Genomic DNA, 7,103 nt, shown 5'->3' with positions numbered 1-7,103 from the left:
TTCTTGGTCCAACACCTTTTCTGAGCTCCTCAAGCGGGTGGAGGTCTTATTTGCATGGGAAGCAACAATCCTTTCCCAATTTCTGACAATTGGATGTACCAATCTTTTGTGTTGTTCCAGACTGATTTTTGTTTTGAAGTACCATCCCCATGGCTCACAGATCCACTACCCAGTTGCAGCTATTTCAGCCATTGTCCTGCATTTAGAAGATGACATGCAATACTGTGTTAGTTACTGTTTTTCCTCCTGTATTAGCAGATCGAAAACAAATCCTCCTTTTGCTGTAGGCTCTTTTCAGGTGTTCAGTTAAGCCCAATACACAGTCCATACAGGTTCCACAGCCTGGACATGGTGGATTTTTGTCAGGAATCATCACTGTTGGAATGCCCTAAGGCATCTGATTAACATGGTTCCTGGCGTGGGTGGGGATATTGCCAGCATGTTGTTCTCCAGCTGAGGAGGTGATATTTCCATTGTGCTTTCTCTCTCATGCTCACAACTTTTTTCCCTGTGGTTAAGTGCCAACAGCTCATTGGTCCTCTGGAGACAGCTGTCTTTTCTCACACTTCGATGACGTGTAAGATGTTCATACACCTCTGGCAGCCTGGTCAAATTCTCCCAACTTGTGGACAAGTGAACACATTCATTCATTTCAAACACTCCCTAGTTATAAAATTCCTATGTCACCAGTTTGATTTCATTTTCCACCAAATCTAAGGGGGCAGATGGTAAATTTGCAGACAACAGGTGTACAAGGGGTCTAATTTCAAATTTCTGGATCCCAGGTCTACCCAGTCAGAAAGGCTGGCCTGGGTGCAGGTTGATACCTGGAATAAGCGTACCAACTGCCCCATTTTATAGGTCTAGAATTTTAGTTTGTCGCAAATTAAGGAGAGGAAGTATTAGATTGCTAGTGGAGCCCCTGACCACTTGATGATCTTTGCCCAGTACAAACCCATGGGCCAGGTTTTAGGACAGAAGCTATACAGCTCTTACCTTAAATTTGTTTCACTTTATATCTGGACATCATTGGCTGGTGATTCCAACAATACTTTCACAGACAGAATCACTAGGTTGGAAGAGACTTTTATGATAATGAAGTCCAACCCGTGCCCTAACACTACCTCAACTAAATCCACGGCACTGAGTGCTACATCCAGTCATTTTTAAGCATATCCAGAGATGGTGACTCCACCACCTCCCTGGGCAGACAACTCCAGTACTTTATCACTCTTTCAGGAAAACTTTTTGTAACATCCAACCTAAATTTCCCTTGGTGCACCTTGAGACTGTGTCCTCCCATTCTATGAGTTGTTGCTTGGAGAAAGAGACCAACTCCCACATTGTCGGAGAATGACTTAAAGAAAAGGCCATGAGACATACAATTGAGAGAAAAGTATAGGGGAAAAGTAAAGCAGTTTCTAACAGTTCTCAGCCTTCTGATTTGTATAAACAATTAGACTCTCTCAGGCATCATTCTATAAACAATGGAGTTCTCGGATTGTCTTCCCATGACAAGCAGAACACTGTCTCTGGGAAGGCCTGCCATCCTGAGAACAGATGTAAAAGTTTTGGGAACACTGGTTTCTGTTTTAGTTTCTGGTTTCTGTTTTTGGTTTCTGTTTTTGATAAACAATTGTAGGTATTCTAAAACAAAGGGAGTGGTTAGAAGTTTCTCTGTTAGCCTATCATGACATTGGATTACAGAATATTCATGGCGTTCGTTAGCACTGTTATTTAAGGTGATTGATTGATCAATAAAGTTGGAGTTCGATGCATTACCAGGATGGTCGTTCTCCCCTTCACTTCAATATATGGTGACCCCGACGTGATAGCGAACACCACGGGGAAGCGAACGCCACGTGAAGTGAAGACAGGTTCGGGTTCCGTAAGATCGAAACTGCAGCCGGAACGGAGAAGAAGCGCGGAAGACAAAGCGGAGGGTAACTCGCCGGCCCGCGCCGCGCTGCGAGCGACTATACAGATAGGCTCGTCCGATACATGCGGCCGCGACCTTGATTTGAAGAGCTGCAACGTGCGCACATAGGTATGGAAAGGCAAGCCGCATATGAACTTTTTATTACCCTTTTGCAAAAACGGCAAATTAAGGGAATAGATTTACAGAAAGAGTTACCAGGTCTTTTAATTTATGGCCTAGAAAGGGGGATCTTTATAAATCCTCATACAGTTCACAGATTGTTGGAGTGGCGTAGATTTGGTGATTTATTGTGGCAGGCTACGTTAGATGATGATAAAACTGCTAAGAAGTGGGGTAAATTATGGCGGGTCGTTAACACCGAGCTTTTGCAAATTCAAGCTGAAAAAAGGGCTGCTCACCAGGCTACTGCCGCTTACGATCGTAACAAAGAATGCGATCAAGATAGGGAATTTGATAAGAACGCGGGAATTCCTCTTGGCCCCGCGACGCGGACAGTTTTATTACCTGCTTCACCGCCTCCCTCGGAAAGCCAGGCTATGAGTCACACTATGAGCCAGGCGCAGACCGCCTCGCTGCCCGCCTCGCAGCCCCCCTTAACGGGCCAGGCTACAAGCCCGGCTACAAGCCAGCCTACAAACCAGGCTACGCAGACTGCTTTAGTACCCGCTTCGCAGCCCCCCCTAACGAGCCAAGCTCCGCGGGGTGCCTTGTTGTCTGCTTTGCCGCAGGCTACACAGAGCACCTCTGACTCTCCCGTACCTGCTGCGTCTCAGCAGCTGGGGCCAGATACGTGTACTCCGTTCCCGACAAGCAATCAGCCGGTCCCTGGGTCGGAAATCGGCTTGGCGGTGGCGATTGCGAGGGAAAGACGGGACGCGTGGGCTGCCCTGGCCAAAGATGCAATTGACAGGGGAGATCAAGAGCTGATAAGTTCGGCTCGAGAACTGGCTTGTCCGGTTGTCTTTAACCCCCAGCCTGGAGGAGGTTTTCAAGCCACAATTAGCGCTCTTGACTGGAAGCTGTTATCTCAGTTGCGAGCTACTGTTAGTCAGTTTGGCTTTAAGAGTGAACCAGCTAAGCAAATGCTCAATTATATTTTTAACACCAGTATCCTCATCGTTAATGATTGTCTTGGCATAGTTAAATTAATCTTTTCCTACCATCAACAATTGCTGTTTAATGATCATTGGCGGATACTTGTTAGTGAGTGTGTGGTAGTTCAGAGACAGCGGGGTGACCCCCTGCATGGCGTCACTGTTGATGAACTTATGGGTCTGGGACGTTTTCTTCGTACTGATGCACAAGCTTTAATAGGTCAAGACAAGTGCCGGAAGGCAATGCGGTTAGTCAGACTCGCGATAGATAAGGTAAAGGAACCAGGAGGGATACCAGTGTATATGGGAATTAAGCAAGGCAAAGATGAGACATTTGGCGCTTTTGTTGATAGAGCTGCGGCTGCAATTGAGAGAGCCGGAGTAGCAGAATTTATGCACGAGGCTCTCCTTAAACAGTGTTGTATTCAAAATTGTAATTCTGCTACTAGAAACATACTTAATGCTTTAGGTGCGGATTGGACTGTAGAGGAAGCATTAGAGAGGATGGCTCTTATTCTTACCAGGCAGCAGGCTTTTGTGGTAGATGCACTTAAGCAGATAGGAATAGGTTTTCGAAAGCAGGCAAGGTCCTCTCAAAGTCAGGTGTTAGCCGCTTTTGCACCTCTTCAAGTGTCAGCTGCGTTGCAACATCAAATAAAGAGGGCCGCACGAAATGCTGCGAAGGCACGGGCCGCTTGCGCCGGGAATGCCAAGCACCTACAGAAGTCATCGCTGCATCATCGGTACCTTTTCCTGCCTCTAATCCCCCGCAACAGGGAGCCACCGCGGGCGAAGCTGAACCGCCGCGAAGGGAGTGACCCGCAGCGCAAAGCAGATATGAATTAGTAGAAGGATTTAACAGGACTTTGGACTTATACTTACGGTAAAGGGATTTTCCATATGGTTTACGGATTAACGGAAATGTGTGAATTCGGTGATTTATGGTAGAATTGCAGTGCTGTGCTACTCCGAACTCGGCACGGGCGCGCCGGAGGCAGCGGCGGGAAAATCAAAAGCCGCCGCCGCAGGAGCCGCCGCGCGGGAGCGGCCGCGCCGCCCCGAGAACGGAGCCGCCGCCGCAGAAACCAAGCCGCGCCGCGCCGGAAGTGAACAAAGAGCGCCGCGGGGGGAGCGACCGGAGCCGCATCGCCCTCATGTGTGAACTAGGGGCCAGATGTCCACGGGCGGCCAGTTGCTGCTTGGGAACAGTAACTGGACATCAGAGAGCAGGTGATGGAGGAGCAATCATTCTGTGCATTGATAGTTTTCGTCCTGCTGTTTAGATCGACCGACATCTTTTCTGGCCTCTGATGAGCGTTCAGCGCCATCCATTTTCAGGGCTAGTTGATTCGGCAAGTGAGTGGTCACACACTCCTTAGCGGATTCCGACTTCAGAGTGCTTTTTCGAGCGGGAGCGTTTCTCCCTCCGCCCCGTAGCTGGCAGGAGCTACAGTTTAAGATCTAACAGCCGTAATAATCGTGACTCTTGTCAACAAAAGAAAAGATTCCTATTGCAATTAAAAGATTAGTGAAACTAAACAGGCGACACCAAGGACTGTTGCTGTCAGGATGTTTTTCACCTAAGTTAGAGAGATCTTTTGTTCTCCCCAGCACAGACTGTAAAGCAGATCAGCGTAAATGAATGCAGGAGTCAAAATTTCGGCCGATTTGGCTCGGCATTGGTTATGCTGTCTTGGAAACACCTGTATTACCAGAGACTTTGAACATCAGAAGCCCGGATGGCTGGGCCGGTGGAACATTAGACTTTAAAGCTGTGTTTTGAAAAACTTAAAAATGTTAGATGTGTTGGATTGATTGTATGAGTGAGATGTTGTGAGTGTGTTTTTGGTATAAATGCTGCAGCAAAGACGTGAGAAAAGTTGTTTTAGTTGAGTGTTTTGGAATCGGGCCCGTGGGTGAGTTATAGTGAATGCCATATGTTATTTCTATCGTAAGTTTTATCTGTTATTAAGTAGTTTAAGTTAAGTTATCAATTAAGTGCCATTAAATGTTAAGGTTAAAATTGTTGAGCTTGTTTTCGGTTGGGTTCGAGGTCTGCTAAGTTTAAATTATATATAGGTTTGAGTTGTGTGAGATTTAAAGAAAATTAAATTTTGTTAAGTATTATTAAGAAAGTTAAGTTAGATTCTGTTAAGTTTGAATTAGATTTAAGTGATTTTACATGATTTGCAAATAAGTCTGTTAAGTTAAATATTTTAAGTGCCTTAAATGCATACTATCTTTTCACCACTCCAAATTAACAAAGGACTGAGAATCTCCCAGTTGATGCCATTTGAGCCAAATGACTAAAGGATTACAAACTGAAAACTGACTTTGAACATTTCTGGGAAGCTCATGAAAAAAGGTGGATGTGATAACTTCAAGGACAGAAAGAATCATTTTCAGGCTTGTTTACGTCTCTCCAGGTTGCATGAATGAAAACAGTTAACAGCTTTCTTTTCTTAGTCCAATTACCACCTGTTGTGCAATGCCTGATAAGGCCTTATGTCATGGGATGACCGCTTTTATCCCAATATCGTGTATTATGTCTGGCAGCTGTGTTTTTTTCTCTCTCTCTCTCTCTCTTTTCACCCCCCCCCCCCCCGGCCGTCTTGCCGCGGCGGGGCGGGGAGGGAGGAGGGAGGGGGACTGGGTGTACTTTGGCTTTTTGCTTTTGGCTTTTGGCTGCTTGGCTGGCTGGCCTGCTTGCTTCTGCTTGCTACTTCGCTTGCTTGCTACTGCCTTAGCCCTAGCTGATAGCTGCCTTTTTTCCCTTTGCTGCTTTCTGCGCTGTTTTTTTTTCCCTTTTCTTTCGTCCTCTCTTTCTTACCCTCCCCTGAAGATACTGGACCGGCTCCGGACCTGACCTGGGACGTCCGGCGGGACCTCCGGAGCCTGCGAGAGACGCTCGGCACCCTCCACAACACTGACTGGTTTTCTTTTCTTTTCTTGTGTTGGGGAGTGTTCTTTTGTTATTTGCCAATAAATAGGTTTTGTTTTCCACTTTGCTCCTCCAAGGAATTCCTTCCCGAACCCGGTATTGGGGGGGGAGGGGTGGTTGGAGGTTTGTTTTTTTTGGGGGGGACTCCCTTTTGGAGATTTCCCCTAATTTGTCCTAAACCAGGACATCCTTCTTGGTGCGTTGGCCGGGAAAAGGAGGCCAAAGACAGTGGAAAACAAACCTATAACAATAATATTTTGGTTTTGGTTGTTTGGTGGGCATATTGGTAATTCAGAATGTCATTTGGGGTGGAAGCTTGCCGGTATTTCTGGTCCCTAGGGGTTTTTGAAGCTTTAATATCTTTGTGGTCCCTAGGGTTATTTCCTTACCCAAAAATAGCTCTTGTGTTGTCCCTAAAGAGTAGCTTTTGTAAGCGGGGGGCACTAACCAGAATAGTCATTGGGCTGGTCTTATGTGTGTGGATTTGTCGGATAAAAATGCTGGACTTTGTTTCAGGAATGTATGGATTGTTGTCATGGCTGTGTACTCAGTTTGTTTGGGGAGAAGAAGGCGAAGGGGCTTCTCAGCTTTTGTCTTCCTTCTCCTCCAAATTGTTGACGTCTCTATTAGGAAATGTTGAATTTCCCCTGAGTTTAAAAGAAACCATCTTTCTGGCATTTAATTTATTAAGCCTTTTCTATACTGTCTGGAGTGTATATAAAATGAAAGCCGAGATTTCTAGAGGGGTTAGAGAGACTCCTGATTCAGGAGTAAAACAAAGCAGGAAAAATCTTGACTGGAGTGGGAAATGGGAGGATATGGGCCAGACTTTAAAGGAATTCTCTGATCCTATAGACTGGGACTTTCCATCCGATCAAATTCAGAACCCAGTCGAGGTGGCAAAGTATTTGAGGGAGAAGTGCCATGGTAATACTAAGGAGGAAAGGATTACTGCAGTGAGCTGGGCCTTGGCGTTTGTTTACCGTACTCTGCTAGATACTGTGGAGCAGCAGATAGCAGAAAGGGAACAGGGAGATAAGTTAGTTACTATCCCAGTGACCCAGGCTGCAGCTAACATCCCAGGCTCCAGGCTAGCAGCTGGATCAGACAATAGGCCCCAACCCATGGC

The sequence above is a fragment of the Melozone crissalis genome, unplaced genomic scaffold (genome assembly GCF_028551555.1).
Source record: "Melozone crissalis strain CALT ecotype California unplaced genomic scaffold, PUWL_Pcris_2 ptg000095l_1, whole genome shotgun sequence".
Lineage (NCBI taxonomy): Eukaryota > Metazoa > Chordata > Aves > Passeriformes > Passerellidae > Melozone > Melozone crissalis.
This window is presented reverse-complemented; position numbering follows the sequence as displayed.